The sequence below is a fragment of the Dromiciops gliroides genome, chromosome 4 (assembly GCF_019393635.1).
Source record: "Dromiciops gliroides isolate mDroGli1 chromosome 4, mDroGli1.pri, whole genome shotgun sequence".
Taxonomy (NCBI): Eukaryota; Metazoa; Chordata; class Mammalia; order Microbiotheria; family Microbiotheriidae; genus Dromiciops; species Dromiciops gliroides.
The window spans coordinates 260,501,290-260,526,390 of NC_057864.1; the positions used below are offsets into that span (position 1 = coordinate 260,501,290).

Here is a 25,101-nt window from a genome sequence, read left to right on the forward strand (position 1 = left end):
GTGTATAGGTGGTGATGACTCATTCTGCTGTAAGAATGGAATAGTATGACGCCCTCATTCAATTGTGGGGTGGGGGTTCTTTAGAACTAAAGCCTGGAGGTTCAGGAGACAAATTTCATTGACACTGCTCCCCTCTCCCCTTTCCTCTAGCCACTGGTAGTGCAGATCAACCCTTAGGATAATGAAAATGAATTTATCAAAGTTGAGCTTAAAGTTTTAAAAGCTCAAGATTTGTTTTGTTTTGTTTTCCCTTTGTATGTCTGAAGTGATGAGGCAGAATCACTAATTTGGTGCCTCTTTGTGAGAATAGAACTACTTATCAGTGGACTGTTTGCATAAGGTCTTTAATATTACTCTGATATTTCATAACACAAGTGAAGAACCAAGACTCAAAATTTGCAGAGGGCTTCAATAGGTTTATCTCTGGAGACTGGATGAAGGATTTTATATCCCATTCCTGACTTTAGGCTAGAGTTCAGTTATGATATATTAACAAAATAAGTTACAGTTGGTTGCACCAGCTTCATGGTATATCTGTACTGAGCCTTCAAATGCTTTTGGAACTTAACCAGCATAGTGCCTGACACATAGTAGGCCCTTAACAAATGGTAATTGAATTACTTACCACTCATTGCCTTATGCTGAAGTTTGGTACCACAATTCCACTGGTAAATAATGACTTTGCACTGAGCCTTAGTTTATGTTTAACACCATTAGCTCCACATTAATAATTTACATTTCATTAGGCCTAGAGATATACTCAGTTTTGAGGAGGTCACTTGTTGAGGACTCTTGTTCAGGTGTGGGTTAGCTTAGATAGTCTCTGAAGCCTTTTAAAACTGTGTCTGGGTGTGAGACGGTAGATGTCTTAATTTGCCTCAAAGTCTGAAGCTCATGTTTGGATGTTACTTTTCTTCTTTCTTCCTTCTTTCTTCTTTCTTCTTTCTTCTTTCTTCTTTCTTCTTCTTCTTCTTCTTCTTCTTCTTCTTCTTCTTCTTCTCACACAGCTAGAAAGTATATGAGGCTAGATTTGAACTCAGGAAGATGAGTCTGTTTGACTTCAGGCCCAGCCCTCTATCCTCTGAACCCCCTAGCTGCCCCCTATGTTTCCTTAGGGCTGCTCTTATCTGCAGTTCCCTGAAAAAGATTTTACAAATATTTATTAAGTACCTACTATCTACCACTTGTAATGAGACAGACATTGCTGTAGTGAGACAGGTAGATTAGCTGAAGTTAGTTTCTAATACTCCAGTAGCTAAAAGGACCTAAACTATGAAGGACTGGCCGTTATTCAGTGCTTCCTTACATTATGCCGCTGATCTTGGCCAGGTCTGAAAAAAACGAGACCTTTTAGACTGCTCATGGATTGGGTTCTTTGTGCCTATAGTAACTGGGAATCTACATGGAACATTAAAATAAAATAAGGTTGGTACTCTAGTTCCCAGTTGGATGATTCCACTGTCTTTTTTTTTTGGCTGGGGCGGGGGGGCTGTGTCGGGGGAAGTAACCTAACCTAACCTAACCTAACCGTAGAGTAGATGTTACTCTTACCATACTCATAAGAGCTCTATCTAGCTTGAGAAATCTCAGACTATAGCTCTAGTCCTTTAACATAGGCAAGCCATAAATGTTAATATGCCATAGATATTATCCTTCAAGAATTATAAATTATAGTTCAATTCTGGTCATAATTCAATTATATGCAATAAACATTTATTAAGCACCTACTATGTGCAAGGCATCTTGATAAAGATTTGAGATGCAATGATGATAAATGACAGTTACTGCCTTCACAAGCTCTGCCAGTACATACTATAATATACACAAATAACATAAGATACAAGGTAGAACATGACTGACAGAAGCAAAGAAGAGATGCAGACAAAATACTCTTGTAAAATTTGAGGAAGGAAAAATTATATTCAGATGGGAGGATCAGGAAAGGCATCCCGGGGAAGGTGGCACATGACTTTTCCCGAGGTACCAAAATGTACACAGGGACATGAACAAATGAGAGTAGAAGCACAGGGCTAATGGGAGAAAAAGATGAGTTCTTCCCTCCTGACTTCTTTCCCCTTTCCCCAATTACAAAGGATAGCTAATGCTTAACCCAAGAAGCTTAAAAGTTCATAGACAATTATTCTGGCATATAATCACTTTAAAAGATATTCTATAGGCACTCTCTCTCTCTCTGTTTCTGTCTCTCTGTCTCAGTCTCTGTCTCACACACACACAAACACACAAAATATCTGTGACTGCATAAGTGTGCTTGTGGTGTTTCTTTAGCAGGGATTAGGAAAAAAATAGTCTCCTTGACCTATGAGGCAGGAGATCCCAATGTAGTTGAGGGTTAAGGTTTAGGTTTAGGAGGTAAAGAAGTGGGGAAAGGAGGAAAGGACAGGCTAAAGCTAACATCAAAACTAGCTGGATTATGAGGTAGTGGTTTTGGGGTATTCCAACTCTGTGCTTTCAGTTTTTCCATTCATCATTCATTCACTGAACATTAATTGAGTTGCTACTTTGTACAGGGTACTGGTGGAAGATAGGAAAATGTACTAAGGCACAATCCTCCTTAAGGAGGTAAAAATCAAATAAGAAAGACAAAACTTATAAGTACAAGGTAGTAGTGATGAGTTCCATCCTAACCAAGTGTATTTTGGGAGTAGGTAAAAAGGACAGTTCTCTGACAACAAACTCTTCCTTTGTTCAGTGTCATGTCCCCTGAGTGAAAACACACACACACACACACACACACACACACACACACACACACACACACACACACACACACAAGAAAAGAGGAAGATGCAAAGAAAGGAAAGAGAAAGAAAAGCATCATCTAGTTGTGATTAGATTTAGAGTCCTCAAACTCCCTTGACTCTTCCTTCTCTTGCTTGAATCCATAATCCATCCTCCTGGCTGCCAAGCTTTCTACCTAGCTTGCTTATATTCCTTTCTCAATTATTCTTAATTCTTTTAAACAGTTTTAAAAAACTTAAAAAGTCTATTAAAATATGCCTTAAACTTAAGGAAGTAAAACCCTATTCATATCCCAGAAGTGGATTTTTGACTAAAGGAGAGTTGAGAATAAAAACCTGGCATGCAATTATCCAGCTGTCACCTATGTGAATTTTCATTCTGCTGTACACTAGCCTATTCGGTCTTGGTAACTGGGTGACTATATACCAGGAGTCTCTGAGGTCTTCTTTAACATCCCACTCACTTGTGATCTGACCATAGATTATGCTTTTTCCAAAGACCTTTGGCCTATTTAGGCTTCTAGCATTCAGAGTGGTCCAAAGCCCAAAATAATTCTCCTTCAAACATAAGCCATAGTCATGAAACCAATTATAACACAGCATGCTATTATTACTGATTAGGGTTGCAGTAAGAGAGACAAAGAGTTGAATCATAATACTCTGATTATATCAGTTTGTTTACAAAACATTCTTTTCAGGGCTATCACACTGTTCACAATGATTATACTGCTTTATCATGTCATCACCATCAAAACAAAGAAAGAGATCCCTTTACAGTTACTTTCATCATTTCATATAATGCTGGTCACATAGGTTGGCAAACTTTGCATTCTTCTAAAAGCCATAGAGATATGCATACGCTGTTTATCTTAATCCTTTCTCCCCATGTCAAATAAAAAAAGTCGTTTACATTGTGTTTCTTGGAGATAGCTTTTGTTACAGATACAATTTCACTAGGAAAATAAGACTAAAACACTTTAGAAGCCCACCAAGAGGCACATTTTTCTTTGCTGAGGGCCTTTGCCACAAAAGAAAAACCTCACCAATATCCAACATGGGCGAAAGATATTAAGTAGGTAAAAACATCATGAGATCCCCAGAAAGTTAATTTTTTAAAAAACAGGCCTTGAGCACTAGATTTCAATTCTAAACTGACAGACGGACAGACAGACAGACAGACAGACACACACACACACGCGCGCGCACACGTGTGCGCGCCACCACCCATGAGTCCATGGAACTTGCCTGGTTGCCAGTAGTTTGATATTTTACACTGGTGCTATGGGAAAAACATTCAAAAGGGCTGCCAACTACAAAGCTCTGCTCCTTGCATTAGACCCACTTTATAGCAGAGCAGGGGAAAAAACTGTGTTGGCTTCCCAGTTCAGTTGAACTCACTGAGTATTAGTCTAGAGCTTGCTATGTGCCTACCACTGTGCTTGGGACTTTATGAAACTATTCACTGATTTTTCTGACCAGTTCTATGATTTATTCTTCTGTGTGGGAATGTGTGTTTATCTCATTTCCATTCCCAAAAGGTGAATACTTTTTGGGGGGGGGAGGGCAATGAGGATTAAGTGACTTGCCCAGGGTCATACAGCTAGTGTCAAGTGTCTGAAGCAGGATTTGAATTCAGGTCCTCCTGAATCCAGGGCTGATGCTTTAACCATTGCACCACCTAGCTGCCTCCCCGTCTCAAAAGGTGAATACTTTCAAGAAAAAAATGGTTAGAACTTTTTTTTTTTTTGTACTATGGGCCCCTTTTGTAGTCTGGTAAAGCCTATGGACTCCTCAGAATGTTTTAGAAAAACATAAAATACCATAAATAGGATGACAAAGGAAACTAATCATGTTAGCTCACGGGCCACAGGTTAAAGCCTCCTGCATAGAGAATCTGGACAGAAAATTGGTGAGTAACACTCTTTAAGTACAGCTCTCAATTTTTTGATCACTATTTAAATGGGGATTAGGTTTAAAATTCCTTTAAACTATCTTCTTACAATACCTCAAAACTCTGTAGAGGCCTTTGGAGTTTATGAGGCACTTTTACGATGTTATTTCTTTGTAGCTCCTGTAGCATCTGGCACAAGACTTTGTAAGCAGAACATTTCACCACCCTTGACCTGGATTCTTTTTGCTGGTTGAGATCACAGATTCAATGGAGACCAAGAATGTTAAAAGTGAAGAACTTCTGGAGAAGGAATGGAACTTGGACAGAAGTCAGGATGCCAGGTAGCAGCTCCCTCATCTCCTCTCCCGTGCTCATACAATTATGCATGCATTCATACAAAATAGTATATGCTTATGTGTTGCTGAGGGAATGAATGATCCTTACCACAGTTCTGTGAAGTAGAAAAGTCAGGTGGCCCTATCCCAATGCTTCTGAAACTGCTTAGTGTCACATGGCAGGTAAATCATAAAGGGGGATTTCTGCCTGGGTCCTTCTGTCACAACAAGGGTATAGACTGTTCATGTACCTGATTTAGCTGTACGGTGCCCAGACACTGTGGTGTCTCCCAGATCTTTTAACTGATGGTGGCATCAGAGTCTAGGCTTTCTTTCCCTCTCAAGACTAATGGAGTCATTAGAGAAGAGTTATTATACTTAATAATCTTTGTGATCATTTCAAGCACTAAATCTCTACTCTTTATGTCTCACTACTTCCCAATAACAACTTCCACGCTCACTAGATCTGTCTCTTTACATACTCATCTCACTTACTTGCCTTGGCTTTTTTTATCTTGTTTGGAGCACCCCTCTCTTTTTCCATTCAGGAGAAAGTCCATTCAAGGCTGGCTCTCTTTCTCTCTCATCAGTTCTCAAGTGTTCAACTACTGCCTCAGTGCAGATGTCTCCCAAATTTATATATCCAGCCTTAGACTTTCTCTCTTGAGCTCCAGTCCCTATCACCTATTGAACATTCTTTCATAATCTCAAATTAAATATGTCTACAACAGAACTAATTACCTTTCCTCCTAAAGACATTTATCCTAACTTCCCCATGTCTGTGACCTTGGGGAACAACTACTCTTTCTCTTATGCCCTACAGCCAACCAGTTTTCAAATAGTGTCAAGTCTACCTCCATAACCTCTTGCAGGTCTCCTTCATTTCATACCATAAAGTTTCTCATCTGGATTATTGAAATAATCTCCTAATTAGTCTCCATGCATTCAACTTCTCTCCTCTCCAAGCTGTCATCCACACAGCTGATGGACTAATGCTCCTTTTTTTTTCCTTTTTTTTTGGGCAGGGCAATGAGGGTTAAGTGACTTACCCAGGGTCACACAGCTAATAAGTGTCAAGTGTCTGAGTCCAAATTTGAACTCAGGTCCACCTGAATCCAGGGCCTTTATCTACTTTATCCACCAGGGTCCTGAATCCAGGGTGCTTTATCTACTGCGCCACCTAGCTGCCCCCAATAAACTAACACTCCTAAAGCACAGTTCTGACCATGTTACTCTCCTGTTCAAGAAGTTTCCGTAGTTTCCTCTTTTTACTAGGATAAAATAAAGACTCATCTATGTAGTTTCAAAACTCATTACTCTCTGTCAAGCATTCTACTCTCCAGACAAACTAGCTCACTTGCTGTTCTCTCTGTGTGACACTGCATCTCTGCATAGGTTTAGTCTTAGGATAAACTTTCTCCTCTCACCTCTGCCTTGTTTAATCCCTTCCTTCCTTCAAAGTTCCTCTGAACCAGTTCCTACTGGAAGCCTGAACTGATCCACCCCTGCGGGGGTTAGCACCTTCCCATCAAATGATTTTGAATCTACCCTGTATATATTTTGTAGTTACTTTCTTTGCACATGTTGTCCACCTTTCCCACCCCACTCCCATAAAATGCAAGCATTTTGGAAATAAGGACCATTTTATTTTTATCCAGTCAAGTCAGCAAGCATTTATAAAGCATCTACTATATGCCAGGCACTGTTCTAAGCACAAGCAATACAAAGAAAGACAAAAAAACAGTACCTGCCTTTTAAAGAAGCTCACAGGTTAATGGGAGAGACATCAGGCAAACAATTACATACAAACAAGCAAGGTGGTGCCATGGTGCATAGAGTGATGGGCCTTGAGTACTTTAAAGAGTGATTTCCTTACAATAAAACAACAACAGCAACAGTTATATTTATACCTTATATCTGACAAAGAATTTTCTTCACAATAGCTCAGCAAAGTACCATACATTTCATCATCATCAATCATCATCAATCAATCCTCATCTTCATCAATTAGTCCTCCTCATCAATCAATCCATCAAACAATCATCATTGTCACCTTACATTACTCTTGCCTCTGCTTCAAAATGTTTTTCACAGTTACTATTGTTAACTGTTTCCCTCCATCCTATTCCCTCTCCCATTATATTGACTCTATTTTCTATCTTCTTTCACCCCATCCCTCCTCAAAAGTGTTTTGCTCCTCACTGCCCTCTCCCCCAATCTACCCTCCCTTATTTCATTCCTCCCTCCTTATCCCCTTCCCCTCCTACTTTCCTGCAGGGTTAGATAGATTGCGCCACCTAAGTGAGTGTGTGTCTTATTCCCTCCTTGAGCCAACTCTGATGAGATTAAGGTCTCTGAGCCAATTCTGATGAGTGAAAGGCTCATTTACTTCCCCGATCCAACCTCATCTCTTCTCCACACTCCATAAGCCCTTTCTGGCTTCTTTAATGTGGGATTTCACCCCATTCTAACTCTCCCCATTCCCCTCCCCCAGTGCATTCCTCTCCCCCTTCAATTTTATCCTAAAGATGTTATCATGGGGCAGCTAGGTGACACAGTAGACAAAGCACCCACCCTGGACCCAGGAGGACCTAAGCCCAAATTTGGCCTCATACACAAGACACCCACTGTGCAACCCCGGGCATGCCACTCAACCCCAACCACCCCACAGACACACCAAAAAAAAATTTTAAAATAAACAAAAAATAAATGCTTTACAGATATCATCTCTTTATAATCAATTCCCTGCTGTGCCCTCCATCTAAATTTATTCCAGTCATATACCCTAATACTGAGAAAATTCTTATGAGTTAGAAGTATCATCTTCTCATGTAGGAATATAAACAGTTTAACCTTTTAACATCCCTCTTCATTTTTTTTCCTGTTTACCTTTTTTCATGCTTCTCTAGGGTCTTGTATTTGAAAGTCAAATTTTCTATTCAGTTCAGGTCTTTTCATCACAAATGCCTGAAAGTCCTCTTTTTCATAGAAGTTCCATTTTTTCCCCTGAAAAATCATACTCAGTTTTACTGGGTAGGTGACTCTTGATTGTAATCCCAGTTCCTTTGCCCTCTGGAATATCATGTTCCATGCCCTCTGATCCTTTAATGTAGAAGCTGATAGATTTTGTGCTATCCTGACTGTGACTCCACAGTACTTGAATTTTTTTTTTTTTCTGGCTGCTTGCAATATTTCCTCCTTGACCTGGAAGCTCTAGAATTTGGCTATAATATTCCTGGAAGTTTTCCTTTTGGGATCTCTTTCAGGAGGTGATCAATGGATTCTTTCAATTTCTATTTTACCTTCTTCTTTTAGAATATCAGGGAAATTTTCCCTGACAATCTCTTGGAAGATAAAGTTTAAGCTCTTGTTTTGATCATGGTTTCAGGTAGTCCAATAATTTTCAAATTATCTCTCCTGGATCTATTTTCCATGTCAGCTGTTTTTCCACGAAGATATTTCAGATTTCCCTCTATTTTTTATTCATTTGTGTTTACTTTATTGTGTCTTGGTTTCTCATAAAGTCATTAGCTTCCATTTGTTCAATCCTAATTCTTAGGCAATTATTTTTTTTCAGAGAGCATTTCCATTTGGCTTTTCAAGCTGTTGACTTTTTTCTTATGAATTTCCTGCATCACTTTCATTTCTCTTTCCATTTTTCCTCTACCTCTCTTACTTTATCTTCAAAGTCCTTTTTGGGCACCTCTATGGCCTAAGACCAATTCATATTTTTCTTGGGAGCTTTGGATATAGGAGCCCTGACATTGCTATCCTCTTCTGACGGTGCACCTTGATCTTCCTTGTCACTAAAGAAACATTCTATGGTCTGCACCTTTTTCTGCCTGCTCATCTTGCCCACCTATTTCTTGACTTTTAACTCCTTCTTAAAGTGGAGCAATGCTTCCAGGCTGCACTGTCCCAAGCTTCAGGGAATCCAAGGTGGTACGATTTAAGGAGTTCTTCACTAGCCTGGCCTGTGCTCTGGCCTGTAAATAACCCCAGGCCTACTTGTTCTTCAACCAGAAAACCAAATTTTTGTTTAGCTGGGTTGACAGCTCCGGTTAGCCTGAGCCCCTCTCCCACCTTGGCCACTGCCACTCAAGGCTGCTTCCTGGTTCCCAGCAGGGATAAAACAACTGAGCTCTACCTCAGCACCAGCAGAGATCCCTGTAATCTCCCCCGGGCCAACCACTCAGCCATCTTATCAGATCATGAGCTTTGTTCCAGAAGAAGCTGGTACTGCAGCTGATTCAGAGGCTCTGGAGGTCTCTTTCTCTGGCACAGCCTGACTGGGGCTGGATCTGTGTTAGCATAACCTCAGGGTTGGGTTCCACTCCTGTTCCAGAACAGCAGACCCCTCCTGCAGACCATCTAAGCCATCTGTGGCTAGAAAATAATCTCACCCCATCCTTTTGTGGATTCTGCTGCTCCATGCATTGTTTTGTGGCATTATTTGAAGGGATCTGGAGGGATTTGGGGGAGAGCTCCAAGGAGTCACTGACTGTCCTCCCCTTCCAGCACTTTTGAAAATAGAGAATGGCATTACTCTTGACAGTAATTGGGAAATTGGGAAGAGGGAAGGGTTTTGGGGAGAAGATAATGAGTTCAGTTTTGGATATGTAGAGTTTAAGATGTTAACAGGATATCAAGTTTGAGATACTTAATAAATAATTGGAGATACAAGATGGGAGGGAGGGAAGGAGAGAGGGGGAGAGAGAGAGAGAGAGAGAGAGAGAGAGAGAGAGAGAGAGAGAGAGAGAGAGAGAGAGAGAGAGAGAGAGAGAGAGAGAGAGAGAAATTAGGGCTGAACAAATAGACAGAGACATCTATATAGAGATGATAATTGAAACTATGGGTGCAAAGGTTACCAAGTGAAACAGTATAGAATGAGAAGAGAAGATGGCTCAGGACAAAGCATTTTGGGAGACCCCTGTTGTTAGCAGGCATGACACTGGTCAAGATCTGGCTATGGAGAAAGAGAAGGTGCTGTCAGACACTAGTTGGAGAACCAAGAGAGCAGTGTCATGAAAACCTAGAGAGATGGGAGTATCAAGGAGAAAAAAAACTGGCTGATAGTTATAAAGATTGCAGAGAGGTCAAGAAGGATGAGAACTAGAAAAAGAGGCTATTTGATTTGGCAATTAAGAAATCATTGGTGTGGGGCAGCTAGGTGGCGCAGTGGATAGAGTACCAGCCCTGGATTCAGAAGTACCTGAGTTCAAATCCAGCCTCAGACACTTGACTCTTACTAGCTGTGTGACCCTGGGCAAGTCACTTAACCCCCACTGCCCCGCCAAAAAAAAAAAGACCCCATGGACACAGTATGGTCCATAGGGACACCAGAAGAAATCATTAGTAACTTTGGAGAGGGTGGTTTTGGTTAAATGATGAGGTCAGAGGCCAAACTGCAAAGAGTTAGAAAGGGAAAGGAAAGGAAGTTGTCTTCTTACCCCCAAAATCTAGGCATAGTGCTTGGCAAACAGTAGGCACCTCACTTCTACATTATACAGTTCAGCACTGCCTTATATATAGGGTTTTTTTTCTGGTGTGTATGTGTTATCTCCCCAACTAGACAGTGAGGTCCTTGAGGGTAGGGATTATGTATTATACTTTAATGTCTTTCTTTCTTTTCTTTTCTTTTTTCTTTTTTTTTTTTGTGGGGCAATGAGGGTTACGTGACTTGCCCAGGGTCACACAAGTTAGTAAGCTCAAGTGTCTGAGGCCATATTTGAAGTCAGGTCCTCCTGAATCCAGGGCCAGTGATTCATCCACTGTGCCACCTAGCCACCCCTGATATCTTTCTTTATACAGCAACTACTGCTAGGCCTATACTAGGTACTCAGTAAATGTTTAATAGTTAATTAGAAAAAAATGCCTTCCTCCTAATAGAGTCCTACAATTAACAATGTGCCTAATTCTCACATAGGTACCAGAAAATAGATAATCATTGATTGCAGATTGAAGAGGTGTCTGTTCCATACAATTTGCAAGGGCCTCTAGTGAAGAATTTAGGTAAACATTTCAGACAAATTCAGAAAAAAACATTTATTTGGAATCAGTGTGTGTATATGAATCAGGCTCCTAGCTTACATTATGATACATTCCTTTGTATTTTTTGGCATTTGTATTTTTGCCCCAGCATTGGGAGAATATGGCTATCCTTGCTACAGGAACTGAGATGATAACATCCCTCTGATGGGATACAGGGCAAATAAAGGATGAATTATCCTCCCTACCCACCTTTCCAGGGCTTCATGTATAGCCCTGTCTTCAAACTGTGCATCCATTTTCCTAAATTTTGTTGACTGGAATAAAAAATTATATTTCAAAAAATTCACTTACTGATGCAAGAGAAAAGTTACCCACTAAGAATGAGAGACAATTAGAATTTGCACGAAAACCTGACATATTTCACAGTAGAATGTAAGGCTGTTATTCAAGGGGGGAATAGCTCCACCAAATTTGAAAACACGATGTCTAGACGGCTTTCCTAATTGATGGCAATACACATGTTCATAAAAATTTCTCTGAAATGATACAGAAGTCTACCAATAACACAGGCTCATTGACCAACAAATTAGGTTGTGTCTATATAACTGAAAGAACATCTGGCAAATGGAAATCTCTTAACATCCAACCCATTCCATTGTGGTGGTGGTGATGATGTTTTTTTAAATCTTATTTTCCAAATGGTTATTTCTAGTGTCTGAAGCCTCTAGCAAGGCTATCAATGAGTCAGTTTCATAAGTCTGCATTATCCAGCTTTCTAGACTTACATAATTTCAGAATTATCAATATTATTGCACATAATATGTAACAACAACAATAACAATAATAGCAGGAAAAATGAATGTTTACTTAGCTCTCCCTTAGTGTTTATATTCTTCCAATATGGAGGTGAGCTTGGGTCTATGTCAACAAAACACAAAATATGGAAATATTTTGAGTATGCCACACACACTGTGTGCCCTGCCCCTCTCTCCTATCTTTTCCTAGAAAAACACTCTTTGCCTAAAGAGCTAGCAGCATCTAAGAAATTGATAGAAATGCAAATAGACTATCAGAGATAAAATGTTATCTGGCAGCCTCTTCTCTACTGCTCTTTTCATTGTGAAGTATGAGTGTATATGCATGTATGTGTGCTCACGTGTGTATGTGTGTGCATGTGCTTATCTATGTGTGTAAGTGCATGTGTATGTATGTCCATCTGTGTGTGTGTGCATGCATGCATGTGTGTGTCCTAGAACACACCTCCTAGGAGCCAAATCCTCCTTGTCTCTTCCAGAGCAGGGATCACTGAATAACCAGGACACAACAACCATTTAGCTATAGACTTACTCACCTTTCCACTCTTCTCATGCTCCCTCAATTACTCTCTCTGGTCTAGACACACATGTATGAATGAATCCCTTTAATATCAGACTCACTCCCCAACCAAACCATGCAGCTTACCCTAGAATAAATGCTAGCTTTCTAGCCACATTCTTTATAATATTAAGACCAACAACAAGAGCTAGCATTTTCATAGCACCTATGTAAAAGCTATATAATAATAAATATTATCTCATCCTCACAATAACTCTAGGTGCTATTATTATTCCCATTTCACAGGATGAGAATACTGAAGCAGACACAGGTTAAGGAATTCGCCTCAAGTCACACAGCTAAGTAAGTGCTTGAGGCTGGATTTGAACTTAGGTCCTTCTTATTTCACATGCAGCACTTTTATCCACCACACCACTTACCTGCCTCACACAAGCCAATGTACAATCACTTCATGACTAACAAGAGTTCTAAAGCTACACTCTATGGCTCTTAAGCTAAGAAATGTAAACAAGTTTTCCCTTTAGCCTCCTCCTAGTAGCAGCTGGCCCTGTCCTTCCTGGGTCTTACGGTAAGCTCAGTATCTGACATACACCTTTTTTCTCTGGCTCCTGTCCATTTCATAATCACTTTGTATAATAAACATTTGGGTAGTACATAAATCATTATAATATGTTATTATATTATATAAATATCTAATGTTATGCTGTATACTTGTCAGTTAAACTCATTACAAATCTACTATTCAATAAGTTTGATAAGCATTTATTAAGTGCTTTATTAAGCACTATTCTACGATTGGGAGTGATATAAAGATCACATATTACAGTTTCATCCCTCAAAAAGCTTACCATCTAGTGAAGAGATGACACACATACAAATAATTATAATGTGAACACAACATAGGATCATACATTTGGAACTGGAAAGAATGTTAGATAGAGGTCATCAAGTCTATTTCTTTCCCATTTTTCTGATGAGGAAAGAAGAACAGAGAAGTTAAATGACTAGCTTCTTGTCACCCAAAGAAGGTGGGAAGTTAACAAGTTGAGTGTAACAGAAAAGTGCAAACAAAGTGCTATGTCAGCTCAGATGTGGAAAAGGCTACAGAGTGGGTGGAGAAGCAGGAAAGGCAACATGGAGGAGTTAGGCTTAAGAAGATACATAAGGGGGCAGCAAGGTGGCGCAGTGGATAAAGCACTGGCCTTGGATTCAGGAGGACCTGAGTTCAAATCCAGCCTTAGACACTTGAAACTAGCTGTGTGACCCTGGGCAAGTCACTTAACCCTCATTTGGCCCAGAAAAAAAGAAGATATATAAGAATTCAACAGATGGAAGAAGTGAGAAATAGAGCATTCCAAGCAATGAAAGCCAAGTAAAGTTTCGAAGTAGGCAGTTTTGTCCATTTTGGTGGGACAGAGAGTACATGGTCAGAAGTAGTAAGAACTGAGGCTGGAAATGGAGGGTAGAGGCTAATTATGGAGGGCCTTGGAAAGTCAAGCCTAGGAATTTGAAGTTTTTTCCTGATAGGCAATAAGGGAACCTTTGAATGTTTTAAGTAGAGGAATGATATGACCAATTTTCTGTATGGTTTAGATTAGTTTGATAGTGCCATGATGTATGGATTTTTTTTTCCTTTTGCAGGGGGTGAGGGGTAGTAGGTAAGAAACATGGAGGGAAGAAGACACACTATGAGGCTATTTCAATGGCATGAATGGATAGTAATGTGGGACTACAACAGACTGGTAGCAGGAGGAACAGAGAGGAAGGGACAGAGAAAGAATCATCAGGACTTGGCAATTCCAAATTCTTGATGCCATAGTTTAGCAAGGAAAATGATAAGTTGTCCAGATCCCAGACACTGGTTACCAAGATACTGAAGGATCTCAAGTCCATGTCACATTAGAAGTGGTTGAAGAAATTGGTAAAGCATAACCTGGAGAAGACTCAGGAGGGGACATGAGAGCTATCTTCAAAAACTTGAAGGGCTGTCATCTAGAAATGGGATTAGACTGGTTCTGCTTGACCTCAGAGAGTAGAGCCAGAAACAATGAATGGAAATTGAAGAGAGGTAAATTTAGGCTTAATTTCAAGAAAAACATGTAACAATTAGAGAGATACAACATTAGAATTGGTCACCTTTGGCAGCAACTGGTTGGAGTAGATGTTTACTGAGGTCCCTTTTAGCTCTAAAATCCTGATATTCTGAAGTGACTGGACAGTTGAGAGAAAGGTCAAAGATTATGCCCAGCTTTCAAACATTGGAGGCTGAGTGAATTATCATGCTACAACAGAAATACTGAAATGTCCAAACCACTCACTGGGACATGGCACGCAAACACATTCTAGAACTGGAGGGTGATGCTTGCCTAGCACCTCCCATTTTCCCTTGTGATCAAAGCACTTCTTTTCATTGGCTAATGCAGTTGCAAGCTCTGATTTCATAAAATCGTAGGATCCTATACAGAGTAGGAACCTTAGACATCATTGAATAAAACTCCTTCTCTGATGCATGAATCTTTAGTGCCTTTGCACTGGGAATGTGAGTTCTAGTGATGTACTCAAAGAAAATTCCATTACAACCAAACAAGATGGATTCAGTTCAGCTAAGAAACCTCCGTTAAGTACATACGAAATGCAACGTGCTGTGTTTTACCTATTGTAATAAAGTGTTTTTTTGGTTTAGGGCTTCAAACTGACACTTGAATGTATGCAGCTATCTCGTTTTATGTATTAGAACCTGCTTCCACTGAGAAATAGTGTGACATGTGCAGAGGTGAGAGACACACAAAAGATTGCTCTCATAAATTTGGAAATGGAAAAGATTTTTTTTAAACTTATCCAAGACAAGTACAGTTTAACCCAAATTATTGAGCTAGTCCAGAGAAATGCTAGAGACCTCTTGAAATTTAAGGCTAAAGGACTAAATGTCTCAAACCAAGTGAGCATCCAACTTGGTCATTCCAAAGAAAAAAAGAATTCAGAGGCTCCTGTTTATGGTTGATTGTGAGTGAAGCTTCCCTCCAATCCTCTGGATGTATGGGGAAGACATTGACAAGAGTCACACATGATGAGAGGGAACCCCTGAGATCACAAAGCCACTAAAAGTACTGAAACGGTGATTTTCCTCACTAGAAAAAAAAAAAAATGAGAAGAATTTCATTTAAAAAAATGGCTTTCTGAGACTATAGGTATAAACTATTGGAACATCTTTATAGAGATTATAGAATTTTTTTATTTTTAAATTTTATCTATTTTTTTTTTGCAGGGCAATGAGGGTTAAGTGACTTGCCCAGGGCCACACAGCTAGTAAGTGTGAAGTGTTTGAGGCCAGATTTAAACTCAGGTCCTCCTGAATCCAGGGCTGGTGCTTTATCCACTGTGCCACCTAGCTGCCCTGATTATAGAATTTTTTATCCTGATTTTGTTGTTGTTTTTTAAAAAGCAAATTCTTAACTAGAGGTATTGTTGTATAGTGAAAGAGTGTTGGATTTGGAGTCAGAGGACCTGAATTGTCATCCTGGCTCTTAGACTTAACAGTTGTATGATCTTGGACAAGTAACTTCACTTCTCTAGGACTCAGTTTCTTATCTGAGTTCAATAAGGGGGTTGAACTAGAAGGTCTTTAAGGTCACTTCAACTTTGAATCCATGGTCCTGCAGACTCTTTGAGATGGTTTAAGTGGTATAGTAGAAGGAACAATTTGACTGGAAGTCAGTACTCTGTTTTGAATTCCAGCTTTGTTACTTAATGCTTGTGACTTTGGACAAGTCACTTTCCTCATTCAGGGACTCAGTTTCTTCCTTTGTAAAATGAAGGGGTTGATCTGGATGACATTTAAGATCTCATTTAGTTGTAAATTCCATTTATCAATGAAGAGAGGGCTTTCTTTAAGGCACTAGGGGAATGGACAATGATTTATTAGATCCTTTCCACCCCCATGATTTTATGAATTCCCTCAATTTATAGAGACTTTAGGGAAGAGGGAGGGAAATAAGCATTTATATAGCACTTATTACATGCCAGGCATTGCATTAAATGTTTTACAAATATTATTTGAATTTAAACAATTTTACTGAAATGTGCCTTTTCTCACCCACCTATTTTGCCAGCCAACATTTCTGTCTTCCTTGGAGATAGCATCTCTTTTATTTGTGTCTTAAAAAACAACCCTCCCCATTCCCTTAAAAAAAAAATAAAAGCCTCTCATGGTTTTTTCCTAGCATTTACCCCAGGAGAAGTTGCAGTTTGCTGGCAGCCACACTGTGCAACCCACAACCTCCATGGCTTTTTGCCTTCTCATCCTGACTTTCCTGCTTCAGCCTTACTCCCCAGATATGGTCAGTATCAGCACCACCTCTCTCACCATCACCATCACCATCACCATCACCATCACCACCACCTTAGGAAGTAGAATGGCCCTGGGCTCATGCCTTATTTGTCCACACAATGTCCAGGAACACTTTTCAGCACCATCTGCTTATGAGAGATGTGAGGTTTTCCAACCTCCTCCACTCACCACTTGGATGCTTTCTACCATGAATATGTTATTCATGTCATGCACATGGAAACCACGATGCAACGAAGATTAGGTGGTTTACCAAAAGCTGTTACACAGCAAGTAAATCTTGGCTCTGCTCTTTACAAGCTGTGTGACCTTGAGCAGTCACTTTCTGTTCCTTAGCCTTAGTTTCCTCATCTGTGAAATGAAAAGATTGGACCAAATGGTCTCAAATGTCTATTCCAGTTCTAAATCTATGACCCTAAATCAGGAGCAGATTTCCAGACGCCTAGATTTAGATCACTAATGTGTGCTTTCCTTTGCAATATTTTAAGAAAGTGACACCGGTCATTGGTAGAAATGATCTTTTTGCTTGCTGCCAAGGTCACTCTCTATATTTAAAAGTGAAAATTAGGAAAAGGCATCAAAAGGAAGGCAACTATTAAAGGAGATGGTTTAAATTTGTATCTTATCTATTCTTTCCTGAAGAGTCAGGACAGGTTCTGTTACATAGAAATCAATATTATAAAATGAGGGGTGAAATACTTGTGTAAATTGAACTATTAAAATTATTTCCCTTCAGAGCAATTGCATATACACATTGAAGATCAGGTCTGTAAATAGAAATTCTAATTCCTCTCCAAGATGTACTTCTTCCACCATGTCTCAGTTCTTCCTCCCAAAGCCTCCCTCTGGCCTTGGAATTCATATACTGGAAGTATCTTGGGCCCTGAGAACCCTTCTGATTTGATGACTTCTCTTAGAATTTCCATTCCTGTCCAGGCTGATTCTAGACTTCTCCTAGTATGACCCCATGCTGAGTACCCTGTCTCCTCCACATTTAAGATCGGTTGCTTTTATTTGTTGTCTTCCTCCATTAGAGTGTAAACTCCTTGAGGGTGGGGACTATCCTTTATCTCTTTTTGTATCTATAGCACATTGTATGGTGCCCAGCATATAGTAGGTGCTTCATAAATGTTGACTGATTGATTGCCTATTTGTATTTGTATTTCCAGCATTTACAATATAGCGCTTGGCACATAGTAAGTGCTCTGTTCAAAGAGGGTGCAGCTGCCTTGGGAGGGGGGACAGTCACCCCACAAAGAGTGTAACTTTTATTCTTGTGGAGATTGAGGGGGAAATGGGCCCTGGGAGAGGATATGGGGAAGCGGTGGCCCAGGGCCAAGAAAGTGAAGGGAGTGGGGTGACTACAGAGTAGGCCAGTAGCTTCTAGATCACTTTGGGGTGGAAATGTGCATGCTGTTCAGATAGATGTCAGAACTGAGAACAAGCCCTAGCCTCCTCACTCTGATGAGAACTCTACTAAAAGATGTCTAAACAGGGCATCAATGTCATTGACCATGAAATCTCTGATTGTCTGAGTATCACCTGTCTTCTTCTCCAGTGAAGTAATCCCTGGTGACTGACTGAACAATGGAAGAAGAAAAAAGTTATTTCTTTTAGAGTCCAGATGTTCATAGAACAGTTGTGGATCCTTAGTTATGACCCCCAGGCAACTCCTCCTTATACAGCTGTTTTGAAAATGTAGGGCTTCTTGGGCCATTTTGGGCAGATCCAGGTCATACTCTGGAAGCCTGGGAGTGCTCTAGCCCATGACACGTAGTACAATTTGTGTAATGTGTTATGTGCTCTGACACTAATGTCTCTGTAATCCCCCAATGTTAAATGCCTCCCCACCATAACAAACACCACCAAGCCCTCTCGTAAATACTTTCCCCATACCATGCTCAACAAGAAGAGAGAGCAACTCTTTTCCAACTGTGCTTTGATGACATGTTTGAGTAATCTAAAAAGTACTTTAAAATTATCTCAGCAATTCCACTTTTATCAGCACCGTCTATTTGTTACCTCATTACCAAATTCTCTTTGAGTGTTAAGGTTACCCCCGGTAGAGACAGCTGGAAAACTGCAGCAGCAAGTCAAACAGCATGTTTAATGACCAATGAACTCCTGGAAATTCAGTCCAAAAGGATACATCATTGTGTCAGACACTCTTAAGCAATATGCTCTTTGGTCTCTCTCTTTAGAAATATGAAACCTCTTGAAACCGCTACCACAAATAAGCGAACCTTTTAAATAACTGCCAAGCCACCTGCTTTTCTCCTGGAACTATTATACACCCCCCCACCCCAGTTAGTAAATCTTATAAAAATTCTATCCCCCTGAAAAAGTTTACGTATTTTGTTGCAGAGAATTTATTTACTGGCTTCTTTCAAATTGAAGAAAGAACTCTCTAAGTCACATTCTATTCAAGGAATAGATGCAAGCTAAAGGCTCAGAACTGAATCCTGTGCCAAAGAACCATTCTTTATCTCTTTAATCTTTAGCTGGCACAACATTTCAGATGGGATTCATTTAGAATAAAGAGATCGACGACATAACTTGTCCAATCCTCTTCCATAAGCAACTCTCCTGGAGGTGGGTAAGGGCAGTGGGATATAAATGTGGCTGTCTGTAGGCAGCCAAAAACATACCAACTCATCTTGGAGTAATTTACCCAATAAGATGATTTAAAGGACAGTTCAGTGGCACTACTTTTGGAAGGCAGAAGCAGGGGAGAAGGAATATAAATCAAAGGTGACTGGCAGGTAAAGGATATAGGCAGCAATCAGCCAAACCATGTGTGTGCACCCTGGCATACATTCAATAAGATCATTTATAAAAATTTTAAGTCAGTACACAAAAGGGGGTCTGGTGCTAACTAAATCCACAGATAGCTTACATGCCACTGAAATAAACACTTCCAGATGCGGGTGTACAAAAACCTTTTGCAGAAAGAAATGTTTTCTTTCATAAATCTGAACAGAGGGACTCAGTGGGGAAGGGCAGAGAGTTCCAAACTGAGACTTGATTTTGTATAGAATGCCTGTGCTTGCTGGAGTACAATAATAGGTCAGCAGTGACTTTTTGTCATTGTGGCATAAAGCACAAGAAAGGGAATTGGAAGTCTTGGCTTTGTCACTTTCTAGTGCAAGGGCTAAGTCACTTGGACATTCTGGGCCTTGGTTTCCTTTTCTATAAAACTGGGATTATAATACTTAGCAGCATGCATATCACTAGAGGCTTCAGAGGAGAACACTCTGCAAACCATAAAGGACCATACAATTGTGAACTTTAAAAAAATTAAATACACAGAATAAATTTGAATTTAGATTCATAGGATTTTAGGTTTGGGAGTCTAGAGGTCACTTGGTTCAACATTTCTTGAGGAGGAAATTGAGATCTTGAGAATACTTTTATAGGGAGTAAAAATAAGAGTTAGGATTCAAGCCCACAAGCTTTGACATGAAATCCAATGCCCTGTCCACCATATTCCTCTATCATACCGCCTTTGAAGAAGTAATTTTCATGAAAGAAAATGGCCTGTCAACAACCAGGGAAAAAGTACCAATATTTTAGAAGGGCAGTGATAATATCCAGCTTCGCTTTTTATGAAGATGATTGGTTTATTTCTCTTTCCAAATGTTTTGCAGAAGTGGTTGTTTAGTTTAGTGCTTTCTTTTCTATCATTTTAGAGTGGGAGGTTCATCTAGCAATAGAACGGTCTTTCCTCTATAGGTAATAGATGCTGAGTTCTTGCCAATGCTCCCTTTGTGCTTTGCTGATATTTCTATTTTTATGATACATTGCCTTGCTTTTTTTGTTTTTTGGTGAGGCAATTGGGATTAAGTGACTTGCCCAGAGTCACATAGCTAATAAGTGTCAAGTGTCTGGGGCAGGATTTGAACTCAGGTCCTCCTGACTCCAGGACTGGTGCTTGCCTTGCAATTTTTAACAAAAAGATTTCTTGCTATATTTTAGAAGATAATCATTTTGGTAGTAACCAGGCATGGCAATGAAGGGAACCATATTTTAGGAAATCTGAGCTTTCTCCATCAACATCTGTACTGATTCATCTTAGCAACAGCTTTAAGTGATTGAAATGTTAAAGATATCAGAAAGCTCCCTGAGGGCAAAGGCGATTTCGTTTTTGTCTCTACATCCCTAGAAACTCATAATAGCGTATAAGTAGTAAGGATAGGAATTGGATCTGTGATTTCATTGGAATAGGGAACTCCCAGGTAAGGAAGTCCATCTACCAATGCAGATAGGCACCTGTTTTACAACCTGCAGAGTTGCTTTGAACAGGAGTTTAAGTGAACTGTCCAGTGTCTTGCAACCAGTAAATGTCAGAAGTGATCTAAACCCATGTTCTCTGACTGCTGAACCTTTGCACTGCCTGATACAAATAGTAGGTGCCTAATAAATGCTTGTGGTATTGGCTTTTATGGTAATTGCTCAAGGATGTTTTACCAGCCTCAGGGCTATATATAAATTATATAAATTACATAACAGTTTGTAAAGCACTGTTTTCATATTAGTCCTGTGAGGTATGCAGTATATTATCTTCATGTTACATATAACATAACTGATTACATGAGGACAAGTGACTTGCAAATCCACAAACACAAAGCTAGTAGGTGTTAGAGCTGGGATTTAAACACAAGTCTTTCAGGGCCCTCTCTAAGACACCATGCTACCCTCTAAAACCTTGTGTTTATATAGTGCTTTATAGTTTATAAAGTACTTGTCTGGTAATTGACTTCTGGACATTTTGAAATTGATGTCCATTGGCATCTTGAATTCAACACATCCAAAACAAAAATTATTGTCCTTCCTCCTAAATCTTCCCCTATTCCTCCACTTTTTTTTTTTAAGTGAGGCAATTGGGGTTAAGTGACTTGCCCAGGGTCACACAGCTAGTAATTGTCAAGTGTCTGAGGCCGGATTTGAACTCAGGTACTCCTGACTCCAGGGCCAGTGCTCTATATACAGCGCCACCTAGCTGCCCCCCATCTACTTTTTTATGAGTGTTGAAGACATCACCACCCTTCTAGTTACCCAGGTCTATAACCTTGGTATATTCCCTAATTCCTCACCCTCACTCATCCCACACCTTCATCCTTGTCAAATCTTCTTGTTTATACTTTACAATATCTCTTGTCTAAGTCTCTTTCCTCTACTTTAGCCCTTCATCACCTCTTGTCTGAACTACTGCAATGGCCCTGCCAACTGGACGTCCTACCTAGGAACTCTCTCCTTCCAACCAATTTTCCATTTAGTTGCCAAGATAATGATTAGTGGTTCCCCATTATTTTTAGGAGCAAATACGAAGTCCTTTGGCATTTATAACATGGTCCCTTCCTGCCCTTCCAGGCTCATGTTTTTCTTTCCTCCATGTACCCTATGATCCAGCTACACTGGTCTACTTATTCCTCGCATGCCATGCTCTGTGTTCTACATCATGCCTCTGTACTGGTTGGCCCCCATGCCTGGAATGCTCTCCCCTTTCCCCTCCAATTCTTAGTTTCCCTGGTTTACTTCAAGACTCAACTCAAATTCTACCTTTTGTAGGAGGTCTTTTCCTGTCCCCTCCCACCCCCCACCCTGCCCCGATGCTGGTGCTTTCCACTCTAAGACTGCCTTGCATCTACTCTGTATATGCCTTATTGATACCCAGACATTTACATGTTTTTTCCTCTATTAGAATGTAAACTCCTAGAGGGCAGAGGATGTTTTGCCTTTATTTGTAACCTTGGTGCTTACCTTAAGATAATTTTTTGGTTGTGTGATCTCTGAGTTCAAATGATGATTAAGTCAGAATTGCAATGTCCTTGTTGGAATTTTGTTAGGATATGAATTCATCAAACACTTATTGATACCTATCAAATGTATATTTGATGAACTGAATTTGTATCTTATCCTTACGTACGTAGTACCATAAAGCAGAATGTGAAAGCTTATATCAGGTACAGAAATGCTATGAGATTTCAGAGGTTGGATGGATCATATCTGGGTTTGGGGACAGAGATGCTCGTAGAGAATTCTCTATTCACTCTTAGACCACATGGACTATGGTTGATAACTTGTAGGTTCTCCCATGCCTGCCATTACTAGTTCAAGGGTGACCTCCTTCCAGAAATCTCTCCCAGTCTTAGTGCTCCTCCTCTCCCTATAAATCTCTGTGTACTTTTTTTTTCTTGTGGAGCAATAAGGGTTAAGTGACTTGCCCAGGGTCACACAGCTAGTAAGTGTCAAGTGTCTGAGGCCGGCTTTGAACTTGGGTCCTCCTGAATCCAGGGCCGGTGCTTTATCCATTGTGCCACCTAGCTGCCCCCTCTGTGTACTTATTTTGCATCTATCTTGTCTTTATTTTTTTCATGAACATGCTTTTATCCTTATAGCAAGTAAGCTCCTGAAAGTCAGGGACCATCTCACTTATATATCTTTATCTCCCTGCCTAGGAAGAACACAGCTAGGATTATAGAAGGTATTTAATAAAGGCTTGTTAATTAATTATTCTGAAATAATATGTTAGTCCTTTTCCATATAAAAGTGATGTTACCAGCTAAAAGTAGGGCATAACATTAAAAAAAATTTTTTTTCTAGTAAAGGTGATGGACTTGTCCTGCCCTGTCTTACTCATCTCTAGTCAGATATTCATTAACAGCTGACATGTGTATAACACTTTCATGTTCACAAACTGTTGCATAAATTATCTTATTTGATCATTATACATTATACAACCTTGGGAGCTAGGTAATACAGGACTTATTATCTTCATTGTACAGATGAAGAAACTGAGGCTGAGGACTTAAGTGACTTTCCTCTGATCACTTAGCTGGTAAGTTCCAGGATTTGAAACCAGCTCTCTCTTGACCCCAGGTTGTTACTTTTATGAAGACTTGCCAGGGTTAGGGGGTACAGAACAAAGCAACCTAATCAAAAAAGGAATCATCTTGTGATTAGAGAGGTAGGGGAGTATGGTGGAAATACACTGGATTTGTAGTGGATATGGTCTTCCATCCCAGTTCTGCTCCTTACTTTCCCTGTCACTACTCTCTTTGTGCTGCAATCTCCTCGTCTATGAAATGAAGGGGTTGTAGAAGATAATCTCTAGAGCCTCCTTCCAGTTCTTAGTCTTGTGGAACGCCTGTGAGCTCAGTGATTCTATCACCTGAGCTTAAGTTGGTGTAAAGATTTTTCTAAAAAGACCACGAGCCCCTTTCTAGATTCAGAGTTGGTGCCGAGTCATTTTCCAATCATGTCCAACTCTTAGTGACCCGATTTGGAGTTTTCTTGGCAAAGATACTGGAGTAGTTTGTCATTTCCTTCTCCAGCCCATTTTCACTGATAAGGAACTAGAGGCAAACAGGGTGAAGTGACTTGCTCATGCTCACACAGCCAATAAGTTTCTGAGGTGGGATTTGAATTCAAAAAGATGAGTCTTCTTGACTCCTGACCTGGCACGCTGTCCATTGTGTCACCTGGCTTTCCCAAGACTCAAAGCAGTGAAATTAAATATAGATATGGAAGGTACTACCGATATAGATTCAGTTTTTAAGCACTCAGTACCTGCTGGATCAAACATAACCTTTTTTTCCAGCTTTTATCAATTCACTCATCTAAATAAAGTTGTATAGGTTAGATCAGGCTTAGCAAACTGCTCTGGGCTAGGAATTATTGGCACCTGTAAAAAAAATAGTCTATTATAAAACTACAGTGCACAGATGCCCAGCTGGATGATGTGATTTTTTTTTGAGCCAGCCAGCTCAAACATTCTTTCATTCAGCCAGGAACACACCTCTTTCCTCTCCCTTGCTCAAATGTTCCAGTGTGAATGGGCCTGACTCTAGGCTATTGGCTCTTGATCCCAACTGGGGTCAATAGGCCAATGTGTTCTCTACCAAATGGACTTCTTTTTGGGGACATGTCAAAAACTATACACACATTCTCATCCCATAAGAATGGGTTACTAACACAATGTATGGATGACTATAACTCCAAAGAGGTGACCTGAATGTATTGTTTCAAAGACTATGTAGTTTAAATCAGTTGATAGATATTTAAGTTTTACGTTACAGTGACAAAAATACTTTTCTATAGATTTTAAAAATAAAAAGGTCAACACCTTCCCCCCAATTTAAATGTCTATAAATTTGGTTTCTGGATGCAAAAAAAAAGTCACTGATTTATCACCCAAATGGATGTTCAGAAAAGCCTACAGAAAGTTTAAATTCCTGTGATTGGCATATATAGTTGATCAACAATCTGATCTCAGGCTTATTTATTCATTAAAATAAAATGCACTCAAAAGAGAGTCTTGAGTTGAGCTAAGAACTCAAAATAAAAAAATGACCATGCTGGGTTGGTTATCTTTGCTGCTTTACATAGTGAACTTCCATAGATGACAGTCTTTGATAAAATTTATCTGGAAGGAAGAAATTCTGG

The 25,101-nt window shown here is 39.9% G+C and overlaps 1 protein-coding gene across 5 annotated transcripts in view; it reads right to left on the reverse strand.

Annotated features, from left to right (window-relative positions):
• SUPT3H (SPT3 homolog, SAGA and STAGA complex component) overlaps positions 1-25,101 on the reverse strand; it is a 675,661-nt gene that overhangs the window by 65,685 nt on the left and 584,875 nt on the right. The gene's annotated exons all lie outside the window — the stretch shown is intronic.